The sequence below is a fragment of the Suncus etruscus genome (genome assembly GCF_024139225.1).
Source record: "Suncus etruscus isolate mSunEtr1 chromosome X unlocalized genomic scaffold, mSunEtr1.pri.cur SUPER_X_unloc_2, whole genome shotgun sequence".
NCBI classification, from domain to species: domain Eukaryota; kingdom Metazoa; phylum Chordata; class Mammalia; order Eulipotyphla; family Soricidae; genus Suncus; species Suncus etruscus.
The window spans coordinates 2,263,894-2,277,899 of record NW_026060315.1 but is presented as its reverse complement, the minus strand read 5'-3'; the positions used below and the strand labels follow the sequence as shown (position 1 = coordinate 2,277,899).

The 14,006-nt window shown below is 37.3% G+C and overlaps 1 long non-coding RNA gene across 1 annotated transcript; it reads right to left on the bottom strand.

Annotated features, from left to right (window-relative positions):
* Positions 1–998: 998 nt before the first annotated feature.
* On the bottom strand, positions 999–3,241 carry LOC126000576 (uncharacterized). Its single transcript, XR_007492803.1, has 3 exons — positions 3,215–3,241; positions 2,179–2,321; positions 999–1,064 (listed from the first exon to the last, which is right to left on the bottom strand). It is a non-coding gene; the product is annotated as an uncharacterized LOC126000576 (long non-coding RNA).
* Between the last annotated feature and the right edge of the window lie 10,765 nt (positions 3,242–14,006).

Here is a 14,006-nt window from a genome sequence, read left to right as displayed (position 1 = left end):
AATTAAAGTACTTACCTGCAACCTCAATCACGTATGTCTCCACGCCATTTTCATCTATGTTCTTAGTGCAAATGATTATTACCTTCTCTGATTGGTAACATAACCTAAAGTAATTTTTTTCCCTCATCTGCAAAGGAGACAACAAATCAGAACATAAGATGAATAGCAATTTTCTTGATATGTTTCTCTAGTGTGAACTTTGACAATCAAAGACAGACACTTGAGAGCTTAGAACCAATAAAACTCCTCATCATGCTTTATAATCCATGACAAAGCTTACAAAACATGGAATTGATCCCATTGTATTTAAGCTGAAACCATTCTCTCTTCCAAATTAACCTCAGGCTGAAGATAGTTTGCTTATTTCTTCCTAGGTTATAAATTGTACCTAAATAATTTATTGTAATACACAGAGGTCTACACTATGTTGTAATGTAGAATTTCTAGTAATTTTTTAAAAAGTCTACATCAAATTTTAGCAAGTTTTGAATTACTTTCTCCCTCTAGACATGGGTAACAAAACCATTATACCGTTGCTCATTATTTGTAACTAAGGGTATAGCAGCGTTTTATTTCAAGGCTTAACTACCAATAAGAAAACTCACTGGAAAAACATTGATTTGAATAAAAATGATAGTCTCATTAGATGACATTGATATAAGGTTATGTTTTTGATTTATAAAACCTTATCTGATCACTATCAAAGATCCACAATATTCTATGATTTTATCGTGAATATCTAATGAGTTTGGTGACTTCTCATGGTAAATGTGATGCAAAGATATTAAAAATAATTTCCAGTTACTGACATCCATATAGATATAAACTCTTCCTTATACTTGGATGTGTTTCATAGTTGATTCAGGAGATAGATTGCTAAATAAACTATGTGTCTATTGGAAGTAGATCTCTGAATATTGTCAGGTGTGGCCTCCATATCAAAACAATAACAGTAATAGGACAATCACCCCCCAAAATACGTATACTCACAGTTTACAGTGTAGTAGTCATGATGTTCAGCTTTCTCTCCCACTAAAGAGAAGGATTGACATTCTCCATTGTGTCTGAAAATCAAATCAACACAAACATCCATTAAAGCTCAGCACACCCCAACAGGATCCCTTATTAGGGGATTATATAGTAACCAAAGGTAGTAGAAATAGGTCATGTATCATTAAGAGAATCCATATTAAGACAAAAAAATTAGATACAAAAATTTCATGAAATGCATGAGAACTTTATGTCTCAAAATATATTAGGAACAGGGGCCGGAGCAATGGCAGAGTGGTAGGTTGTTTGCCTTGCATGCAGCTGAACCAGGACTGACCATGGTTCAATTCCCCGGCGTCCCATGTGGTCCCTCAAGCCAGGAGAGATTTCTGAGTGCATAGCCAGGACTAACCTTTGAGAGTAGCCGGGTGTCACCCAAAAATTTAAAAAAAATATGTTTTAGGAACAATCTACACTGAAGGGGACATAGTGAAAAAGGTATAGAGACCAATTGTTGGTATAAATGAAGTGTTTTTGGTTCAATCTTTGTGGGGAATGGTACGGTGAGTCTTCAGTCAACTTAGAATAGAGCTGCCATCTGACCCATGAGTTCTGCTTTTTTAGTCCTCTCAGAACTAAAAATCATTCAATTGAACAAACCTAGGTTTCCAATGGGAGATGAATGGATTACAAGGCTGTGGTCCAGAAACACAATAGAGTTCTATGCAGCTGAAATGACCAATAAAACCACAAATTTGTATCCTGTTGGTGTTTCTTGAAAAAAATATCACATCAGGTGATGTCTACTGTTAAGTTTTTAGTGTTCTTCAGGTCATAGAACATTTATATTATTTTTTAAAACAGCTGATTCACTTTTAATTGGTCAGGCTTTTTATTATTCTCTTAAAGTTTTGAGAAAATTTACCAAATTTTGTAGGTAAATAAAATATGTTCCAATGAGTCATTACATACAAATTGCTGAGATCTATTGTCAAAGTCTCCATGCGTGATGCTTTATGTCTATGGGTCTACCATAGGTGCCATAAGCAAAATATTAAAAGACTAGGAAACACAATCCTGAGTGGGTTATGGGAGCCCTGGTCCTTCTATTCAGGCTCACAAACAACATTCTTCACATGTTGTGAAACCAGTAGATAGATTGTTAATATGCAGCTAAATTTTACTTACTTTGCATTGAAGGAAAAGCCCACTTTCTGACACCCGTCATTCTCACAGAGGATTTTATTTTAAAACACTCTCAGTTCACCACCTTCTGCAACTTTATCTTTATTGCTGGCTGCTACTTTCACCAGACGCCATTCTCCTTCATTCTGGAAATAAAACTTTCAATTAGAAAGGATTCTCCTTTGTACTCTAGTACAGATATATATCTGATATAAATACATATATTTTTATATATTTAATTTTTACGTGTTACCATATGGAACAGAGTAGGGGTCTAATGCATGTTTTTCATAGTTATAAAAAAACAAGATTTATTATTAATTTATGGTTTATATTTAAACTTGAATTTTGCCATGGAGGGATTCTTAATATAGTTAAAAATAAGGCAAAAAGCAATAAGCACAACAACACACACACTCAATTATCATACACAATTCAATCAAGATAACAGAGGCTCACTCGGTTATATGTCTTTGGCCTGTGGAAGAAAACTAAGATATCCATTTTGTTCACATAGTGGCGAAGCATATAACAATTAATATTTTTAATCAGATTTTATATGTGTGTAGATTTTAAAAATATAATACTCGTGAATAGAACGATGTGTTAAACTTGGTGGAACTCTTTCCCATGTCTCAGTTGTCTTGTTTTTAAGTCCTGGTCTATCATACGATGCCTTGGGTTTTACCAATAGTGATTTTAAAACTCAGAGCCAGAAATAAAATCTCAACATGTGGGCCCGGAGAGATAGCACAGCGGTGTTTGCCTTGCAAGCAGCCGACCCAGGACCAAAGGTGGTTGGTTCGAATCCCGGTGTCCCATATGGGCCCCCGTGCCTGCCAGGAGCTATTTCTGAGCAGACATCCAGGAGGAACCCCTGAGCACTGCCGAGTGTGGCCGAAAAACCAAAAAAAAAATATATATATCAACATGTACAGGTGAGTCCTCCACCCTAAAAAATTGAATGTACACACACACACACACACACACACACACACACACACACTTCTCTTCCGTAGACCATCCCTTCCCCTGGTACCTTAGGATCCAGGGTGCTGGCATAAGCCAAACCAAGGAATATTGTGAAGAGTAGAAATTTCATCTTGCCACTGAGTCTCTTGTCCTTTCTTTCTTCCAGAGAAGTTGAAATGACAGGATGCACCGATGCTGAATGTAATGGACTTTTTATAGTCCAGCTCCCTGGTGATGGCCCAGAAGGGACCAATGTTGGCTTGTGGTTTGTATGCGTAGATTTTAACATCCGGTTGGCATTCAGTCACCTGTCAAAAAATAATATGGTTTGCTTTTCAGAGCAGATTAAGCTGGATTGAACACATGACCTTTAGAATCTAGGGAAGATTTTGACCTCAATGTCTTGAGGAGATTTGCCAGGGATGTTCTGTATCTAAGAGTTTTGCCTTGACTGATCACTCCAAAATTGGGTCCCTCTAGCTTTCATCCTCTTCCATGAAGGTAGATCGCCATATGTCTCCAAAATAAATAGCTGTTTTGATATGATTACTTTTAGCACCAACACCTCAATCAATCTGTCCTCCTTACATAAAAAAAAGGCTAAACATGATAAAGTCTAAAACACATTGGAGCAGAAGAAAAATATTTTTTCTCATATCACTTGAAGGAACACTTCCTTATTCTTTTTTTTTGTTTGTTTTGTTTTTGGGCCACACCCGGCGGTGCGCAGGAGTTACTCCTGGCTGTCTGCTCAGAAATGGCTCCTGGCAGGCACGGGGGACCCTATGGGACGCCGAGATTCGAACCAACCACCTTTTGGTCCTGGATCGGCTGCTTGCAAGGCAAACACTGCTGTGCTATCTCTCCGGGCCCAACTTCCTTATTCTAATAAACCTTGAAGTAGAAGAATAAAATGCTTTTTTTTTTTTCAAATACTCTAGAAAGATATCACTCCCTAACTGAACTCTATTTATTATTTTATTCCAATACGTGTGGACAAAGATTCAAAGATTCATTTACTCGTCTTAACACTGAAATTATTATTTTTTGTTGTATTTCTTTGTTGTTTATGTTCTTTGGGCTTGTACACAGTTATGGTAGGATATTATTTGTTTTATTTTAAATCCAGTTTTAGTAAGGCAAGATAATATAAATACTATAATAGTAGGTATATGCCAATCATATTAATAGAGTGTTGTTTGCCCAAGTCCACCATCATCCTGATTTGTCACCATAGAAAATAGTCTCAATAAGACACACCATTGCAACCAATCTTGAAACAATAGCACATTTAAATACATTGGAAATCAGGGCAAGAAACCCTAACTCAAACATGAATGTTAATAATAAATATTAAATAAAAAGGCATTTAGTAATAAAACAAACACTAGGAATGTAGAGAAAGTCATCTCTACAAAACCTGAACATCTGCTCTGAATTTGGCCATTGATGAAATAGGCTGTTGAAAGAAAATGTCATCTTTTTGTCTTAATGCACATCACAGTTATCAAGAAAGAGGAATTATCAATTGCTAACAATATTAATAACTATCAGTATAACAATAACTGATGATTATCAATGAACGGAACTTGCCAAAGTAACAGGAAAAACGAATAAATTGGTCAATTTCAAAACTGTGAACATTCTTTTTAAACCCAACACTAATTTATATATATACATCTATAAAGTGTATATATACACACTTTAAACTTTATATAATTCTCAAGTTTTAGGGAAAACAAATTTCTCTAGTAAATCTTCATATAGACCAATCTTCATAAGACCCAATTTTTATGTTTGAGATATTTAACATTCAGTACACTTTCATGATATTCTTATTAATATTTTGATTACAAACATGATTGGAGTTGGGTTTCAGTCATATAAAGAACACCCCCTTCAACATTCTCATCACCAATGTCCCAAATCTCCCTCCTCCCCACCCTACCCCCGCCTGTACTCTAGATAGGCTTTCTACTTCCTTCATTCATTCACATTTTTATGGTAGTTCTCAATGTAGTTATTTCTCTAACTGCACTCATCTCTCTTTGTGGTGAGCATTATGTGTTCAGCTGGACATTCCAGCCCTCCTCTCTTTTGTCTCTGAGGATTATTGCAAAAATGTCTTTTATTTTTCTTAAAACCCAAAGATGAGTGAGACTGTTCTGTGCCTATCTCTCTCCCTCTGATTTATTTCACACACACACACACACACACACACACACACACACACACACACACCTTCCTTCCATTCCTGTCAGATCACCCAATCCCTATACCAGAGAGTTTATGTCCATGTAAATCAAACAAAGAAGAAATGTCAGAAACAATACTTTCATCATGGTGCTGGTTACAATAATTTCTCAGGAGGAGCTAAGAGTAGGAGGTGAGAACAATTTTATTGTCACATTTATTGACTGTTACCACATCCGGAGTAAATATCAACCTGCAAGTTATAACACATAACCTTAAGAATATGTGTAAGCGGGCCCGGAGAGTTAGCACAGCGGCGTTTGCCTTGCAAGCAGCTGATCCAGGACCCAAGGTGGTTGGTTCAAATCCCGGTGTCCTATATGGTCCCCCGTGCCTGCCAGGAGCTATTTCTGAGCAGACAGCCAGGAGGAACCCCTGAGCAACGCCGGGAGTGGCCCAAAAACCAAAAAAAAAAAAAAAAAAGATGTGTAAGCCCATAAGGATATAAATCACTTGCTTTCTTTTGCCAGATACCAGATTAAAATTCTCGCACAGGGAATGGTATTCTGAGCACTGCCAGGAGAGATAACTGAAGTACAGACTTTGGGCATAGGTCCCGAGCCATGAGTAAAAGCCCAAAATAAACACAGACAACTGAACAGATGATCTACTTTTTGATGATGGCCATCAGAAGAAGGAAAATACAAAATCCTTGTGAGAGATTTTACCAGCCTGGAAAATGGTAATGGGGTTTGTTGTACGCATTCCAAAATGTCTAACAAACATTCTTAAATATTAATTTTCTTTTTTAAATAACTAATTACTTGATTATCTTCAAACCCTTACAAAAATGTAGTCTTTGTGTGTAATTCCTCCTTATTGCAATATCACTCCTAATCAATCATTTCTGCATGGCATAAAGAGAGTATATTTCCATTGATCTACATTAAGCACGACCTGGAGATATCTCTCTGTGAAAGATATCTGTGAAAGTATCAAGGGCCATGATTTCAAGGATATGTGCCTGTTTATATATGTATTGTCAATCTCTCTTGAGTAGATTCTGATGAATGGATCAGTTAGATGAAAGCCCTTCTAGAATTTTTTGTGTCCATCAATGAACATGTGAGTTTGGGGATTTCTAAATTTGAACCTGTTCTCGGTTTTTTTGTGTTCATTGAAGAACACTAATTACTTTCTCTCTGAGTGATGAGATGAAATTTATTTGAATTTCCCTTGTCTTTTGAAGTTAACAAGGCATAAAACACATAGAGTTGGCTCTTTTTTATTGTTCATTTCCTTCAAAATAAAGAATTTTTGTAAAATTTTATCAGCATATTCTCTATAAAAATTTTAGTAGGTATGTAACTCCAATATTTAGTTTAAAGTCAATCATATTAAATGTGAAAAGAGTAGAAAGGAAAAAAAGGAAATGGAGGAAAGAATGATAGAATAAATAAAAGACATAAAATAAACAGAGAGAATGAATGAAGAGATAAAGATGGAAAGAAGTAAGAATTGAGAGAAGTATGAGGTGGTAAGAAGAGGAGGTAATGAAGAGAAACAAAAAGAAAGAAGGCAGAAAAAAGGTCTAAGGAGGTCTGTTTACTAGATTTAGAGAAAGAGACAGTGAGAGGAACAGAAACAGTCAAACACCATTCATCTATTTCTCTGCCGTTTGGTTCTGAAGGTCTATAGAAATATGGTACCATTGGAGTTAGTTTGAGGTCTGTTTTCTTTGCATCTGGGCTTGTTTGCCTCTTAAATGAAGATTCCTTTGCTGGTATTTCCTATGAAAATAGGCCAGCTCTGGCCTATAACAAACAGATCAAATATTGATTGTTCTGTAAAAACAAATATCTGTCTAAAGTGACAGTCCACCTGAGTTGAACCTTAAGTCGTTTTGACTCAGAAACATCTGATCCTAGTCATTTAAACAAATATAGGTATTTTATTCAATATTTAGATTGTAAAATAACTCCCCATTTTGTGAAATTACTCCAAACATCATATTTCCTACTCCAGGTGAAAGGGTATGAAGGAAGCCTTAATAAATCTATCCAGTCAAAGAGTGTCTTGGATTCAGTATGCTTGTCACCTCTAGGTCGCTCTGGATACCAAGCCAGACTGACCTTTATTAATCTATTACAAACTTATCAAGAGGGGAAAGTGGGTTAAGATACATAAGTCCGGGCCCGGAGAGATAGCACAGCGGTGTTTGCCTTGCAAGCAGCCGATCCAGGACCAAAGGTGGTTGGTTCGAATCCCGGTGTCCCATATGGTCCCCCGTGCCTGCCAGGAGCTATTTCTGAGCAGACTGCCAGGAGTAACCCCTGAGCACCGCCGGGTGTGGCCCAAAACCAAAAAAAAAAAAAAAGATACATAAGTCCTTATGCAGGTGGACTTTTCCAAGACCAAGTTGTTGCTGAAAAGAAAGGAAAAGAAAAGAAAAGAAAGAAAAGGAAAGGAAAAGAAAGGAAAGGAAAGAAAAGAGAAGCGAAGAGAAGAAAAGAAAAGAAAAGAAGAAAAGAAAAGGAAAAGAAAAGAAAAGAAAACGAAAGGAAAGGAAAAGAAAAGAAAAAAGAAAATAAAAGAAAAGAAAGAAGGTGTTGGACAAATGCCTTTGTATTGGGTAAAGGCAGGAGCTAACCTGACAATTTCACCCTCCTGTTTAAATAAAACCTTTTGAGAAGGCTTAAATAAGTTAGTTTATTTTGAAACAGAAATAAAGTAAATCTCCAGAGTAGCTGTTAATATTTACAGGCACAAGAAAATTTAGGAAAATAAAATGAAAAAAAAAATCATTACTGGTAAGTAGACACAGCAGACATCTTGGGACTTCTCTCTTTTTGATTCAGCCTTGGAACTTTGATTCTCTCTGGCATCCTTCCCTGATGGATTGCCTATTTCTGAGGTGAGTCTTTCCTGTCCAGAAACTGTGGGCTGAGCTGTCTGAGTTGTGTCTCTAGGGTGGCAGACATTTTGGGCTGCAATCTGCTTCTTTGGACCTGGAAACTTTGGTCCTAAAAGGCATCCTTCCCTGAGGGATAGACTGCTCCTGAGGTGCCTTCCTTGTCCAGAGATTCGGGACTTGGCTGACTCTACAGTGTCTCTGAAGCACGGCAGACATCTTGCGCCTTTCCTCTACTTGCTTCGACCTGGGAACTTTGATCCTCTCCGGCATCCTTCCTTGAGGGCCAGCGTTCTCCTCAGATGTGTCTTCCCCGTCCAGAGAATGCGGAAATAACTGACTCTGCTGTTTCTCTCAAGCCTAGCCGCCATCTTGGTCCTTCTGCCTATCCCTGCTCGTACATACAATTTTGTATGACTTTGCCTCTTGCATCAAAACAAGAAATACTGGAACACACCTTTAGTGACTCTACTTGCTAGAAAATCCACAATAATATTTTTCTCAAATAGGTTGAATTGACAATAATGTTTTATCAAGCTGGTAGAACGAACATTAATATTTTTATTCAAAAAATTAGTATTCTATACGGTATAAACATTTTTTTAATTTAATTTTTATTTTGATCATAGTGGCTTACATTTTTTAAGTACATCAGCCCGATTTTACAACAGTTTCTTGGTAAATATTAATTGACAATGGGATTGTACTGGAACACACCTTTAGTTACTCTAATTGCTAGAAAATCTACAATAATATTTTTCTCAAATTGGTTGAATTGACAATAATGTTTTTATCAAGCTGGTAGAACGAACATTAATATTTTTATTCAATAAATTAGTATCCTATAGGATATAAACATTTTTTAATTACATCAGCCCGATTTTACAATAGTTTCTTGGTATATTAATTGACAATGGGATTGTACTTTGTCGATTAATGGTTGACTTTCATGAATCATATTCAGTATGAAAGAATAAGTTGTTCTCTTATTTCTTTTGACGAGCAAGAATCCTACCCAAAAGAATATAAATCAGTATTTTTCTGATTTCTGTTTATGGTAAATTGAACTGATGGCAAAAAATTTTCACTGTACATATAATATTTACCTGGCTGTCTAATGTCTAATGTCTAATTTTCTTATGCCTAAGAAAATGTGTCATGCTTGATCTATCCAACTTCTTACTACTGATAATTTTTTTGCATAAAAATGAAGTGAAACTTTCAATAAATGGGGCTAATTACGACTACTCTCTTTTTGTTTGATTGGGGAGCACACAAAATGATGCTCAGGGCTTACTCTTGGCTATGTGCTCATAAATCAATCCTAAATTGGGGGACCATATGGGACACTGGAGATCAAACCATGGCTCATTCTGGGGCAGCTGTTTGCAAGGCAATATCCTTACCACTATGCTAGTGTTCAGGCCCTAAATTCTGACTACTCTTGAGTCTGTTTGGTCTCTGAGTATCCACTCTTCCTCGACTCCTTGTTCCCATCCACCTATTGAATAACCCTGAGGCCTCTCTCAATGCCACCCGACCCAGCTTGCCTATGACAACAGGAGTCAAAGAAAACACTCCTGTGAAAAGGTCCAGCAGCTGGAAAATGAGCAGTTTCCTCAACCCAAATTTTGGCTCAGGAACCGAAGACCAGCCTAACACAGAAGATAGAGAAGTTGTAAAAGATGGAGAATCCAAACCCAGCAGAAGCCAAACTGAAGAGAAGCTGCTTTCATAATCTTCTGCAACTTTTTTTCTAGGTTCCTCAGTGCTATTTTCACCAGTCATTATCAGTCGATATGTTTCTGGTTAAACTGTGTGTTTTACTTCATTAGCTTTTTTTTTTTTTTTTTTTTTTAGCAACATTTTTATTTTAAGGGCCACTGCAAACAGAAATCTTATTTCCGATTTTAGTGGTTTAATATCTGTTTGCACGGTTTTGAGGAAATGCATAGTGTTGTTAAATTTTTAATGATTCTCAGCTAGACCAGTGGGTATTTCTCCATTGCTGCGATGTTTGTGTATATTATGTAGCTATGTATTCTGAAGTTATGTCTACAAAAATGTCTTTGTCCACAACACAGAAGTCAATGAAAAAGGGATGTAGAAACAATAGACTCTTATGACAGTGCTCTTTTTAAGGCTGTTTTAGCAAACCTATTTTCAAGCTATATGTCCCTACATAAACGTTCTTGTGATTTTGTGTAAGAAACTGTATGAAAAGAAACTCAGGTGTTCCAGACCATTATTTCATTGCTTATTTATAAATGTTTAAGAAATTAAAAGTTAAGTGTACCTGAAAAAGTTTGTTTATGTTCAGAGAAGTCTATGAAAAAAATTGTGACATGTATAAGACGTTGAAAGATATGGAAAAGGCTGATTGTTCTGAGAATGATGTCTGTAATTTAATCTTAGACTCTATTCACCAACTTTTACTAAGCCTGTGAAAAATAACAACCACTTTTTTAAATTCTGATGTAGTGTTTCCATCTCTGGCAGTGAAAAGTTAAATGAAACTTTCATAACTTATCTCATTTGTTTTGTTTTGCTTTGTTTTTCAAACATAAAGAGAGGAATTATAAGATGATTCCTATCAATGAACCCCAAACAAAGATGTTTCCTCATATTCCTTCTTCCTTAAAATATATATAACAGGAAAATAACTTGTGTTATGAGCCCTGAAACTTTTGCACTGTGGGTCCTGATTCTCAACTCTTCCAATCTTCACCTTTATTTGTAATAGTATTGTAATAATAATAGTTGTAATATTCCCGGATTTCAAGGCAAGGATGGTAGATTTGCTTTTACATAAAAGGGTCATAATTTTGATATTTTTCAAGCTTGGTTTCCATGGAATAAACCTTTATCTCAGCTGTTCTTACAGCAAAATTTTACAGTGACATAAGGGTCTGCCTCAGAGAAACAAGAACCCGTGTTTCAGAACCTACTGGTGGGAAATTGAATCACAAAGTTAAAGTCTCCTTTAGGGTTAATACTTTGCTTATTAAAAACCTGTCATTGGGGGCTCGGAGAGATAGCACAGCGGCGTTTGCCTTGCAAGCAGCCGATCCAGGACCAAAGGTGGTTGGTTCGAATCCCGGTGTCCCATAGGGTCCCCAGTGCCTGCCAGGAGCTATTTCTGAGCAGAAAGCCAGGAGGAACCCCTGAGCACCGCCGGGTGTGGCCAAAAAAATAAAATAAAATAAACAGAAAACAAAAAACAAAAACCTGTCATTGGATCATCTATCTTTGTTCAAACAAACCACTGCTTTTTGGGGGCCTGTCTTTTGCCCACATTTTGTCCACCAGTTCTTAATTAAACACGATTGATTATAAAACAGCTGGGCTTTATAAATGGAGAGTCTTAGTCACAGATGTTGATATTGTTTCATTGGTCCTCAAATGTCACACTTTTCTCTTAAGTGAGGTACGAACACACTGGGATCTAATACGACTCTCATTCTGGGGAAATGATTTTAGTAGACTTGTTCTGAGTGTAAAGAAATCTGCTGAACGATGACTCTCGGCAATGATATTGTCATTCATCTCCTAAAATATTCTTTCTGCCCCAGAAAGTTAATGCCCTTCCAACACACTGATAATTGCTAGTCTATGGCAACATAAATCAGAACATTAGTATTGATACATGGTCAAATCTTTTTTTCTGGGTCACACCCGGTGGTGCTCAGAGGTTACTCCTGGCTGTCTGCTCAGAAATAGCCCCTGGCAGGCACGGGGGACCCTATGGGACACCGGGATTCGAACCAACCACCTTTGGTCCTGGATCGGCTGCTTGCAAGGCAAACACCGCTGTGCTATCTCTCCCGGCCCTCATAGTCAAGTCTCAATCACACAATTGGCTCTAACTCTTCCTAGGTCACGCACTGGATTACCAACTCATCAATAATTTTATGAGGAAGTAAGTATTAAAGTATTTCTATTGATCATATGTCCCAACATGGACCTAGACACTTCCTAAATGATTTACTTTGATTAAACTGTACGACTTTCAGTTTTAGGGAAAATCTAACTTCTTTTTTGCTTTCACCTCCAGAGGGTAATTTTATGTATCCCCCAGGGGTTTCTTTTCATCAAAGACACTTGGTTGCATGCAGTAAGTACTTTATTAATTTGGGAATTGAACATGAGCATGGAAATGCAAGGGAAAAAGAGACATGGGCTGATCTACTCAGGACTCTAGGAAAGAAAGGTGAACAATTTGAAGACGATGCCAGTTGATGGTCTGATTTCTGATTCCGGCATCGGAGATGATGTTTTCTTGACCAGAGTATTCAGGATATCTTTTGGCATCTACAAAATTAAAATGAGAACATTGTAAGCTGCTATCAATGGTACAATATTCCCAGATATCGGAGGGAATGTAAATATTTATGAAAGAGAATTTTTATGCAGAAGTTTACGGGTAGAAATTTGTTGTTTTTGGTTAAACTTTGCAAAGCTCATGGCTCACTCCCATTTTTGGTCAAGGTTGGATTCATTCTTCTGCACTTAGGAATTACTTCTGGCAGAACATTTGAGGAACATATGGGATGCTGAGGTTAAAATCTACAGACACATAAAATTTAAGCACAATCTGACTGTATTATCCCTCCAGCCCCTTTGTATTTTACTCTTCTTTTAATTTTTGGTTTGTTTTGGGTCACTCACGGCTGCGCTCAGGGGTTCCTCCTGACTCTTTGCTCAGAAATCTCTCCTGGCTGGCCCAGGAGACTATATGGAATGCTGGAATTCGAACCACCATCATTCTGCATTTGAGGCAAATGCCCTACCTCCATGCCATATCTCCGACCCTGAATTTTACTTTTAAAGTACCAGACTATATCAGGAATTATAGAAGCATAAAATCACTCACCCAGCATGGTCTTTTTAAGGGCAGGGGTCTGCGAAAGAGAATGAAGAGGAAGGTCATAACAATTAATTTTGAATGCTTTCAGTGTTTCGTAAAACTATTTCCTGAAAAATCCAAAGAAGTTTTACATAACACAACTTCTAAGGAATAACTGGAAAGAACGACTCTAAAAAACACCGTATAAAGTGGCAATTGAATGCGAAAGGAGTTGTAGCACATCTACACAATGGAATACGATGCAGCTGTCAGGAAAATGAAGTCATGAAAGTTGCCTGTCCATGGATGGACATGGAAACTTATACCGAGCAAAATGAGAAAAAGGGAGAGAGATTGACACAGATATTCTCACTCACCGGTGGGATTTAAGAAAAAGGAAAGACATGTTGTAATAACACCTATAGAATATAGAGATGAGGGCTGAAAGGGCCGGACCAAGATATGAAGCTTATCACAGAGATTGCTGACTGCAATTAGAGAAGGATCTACCTCAACAACTAGTTGTTGATAGTGACAAAGAGAAGTAAAAGGCCTTCTGAAGACAGTCAGTGAGTGGCCAAGGAGGGAGATTGGGGCATCTGTGGCAGGAAGTTTGCACTGGTAAAGGGAAGTGTTCATTTCTCTGACCGAAACCCAACTACATATATGTTTGTAATCATAATGCTTCAATAAAGATATTAACTTTACGAAGGCTAATAGGAATTTACAGGGTTTGGGGGAATTTTTTGTTTGTTTCTGGGCTACACCTGGTAATTTTCAGGGATTACTCATGGCTATGTGCTGAGAAATCACTCATGATGATTTGGGGAGGGGGGGAATGGGATGCCAGGAATAGAACCCGCATTTATCCTGGGTCATCCGCATGCAAGGCAAATGCCCTACTACTAC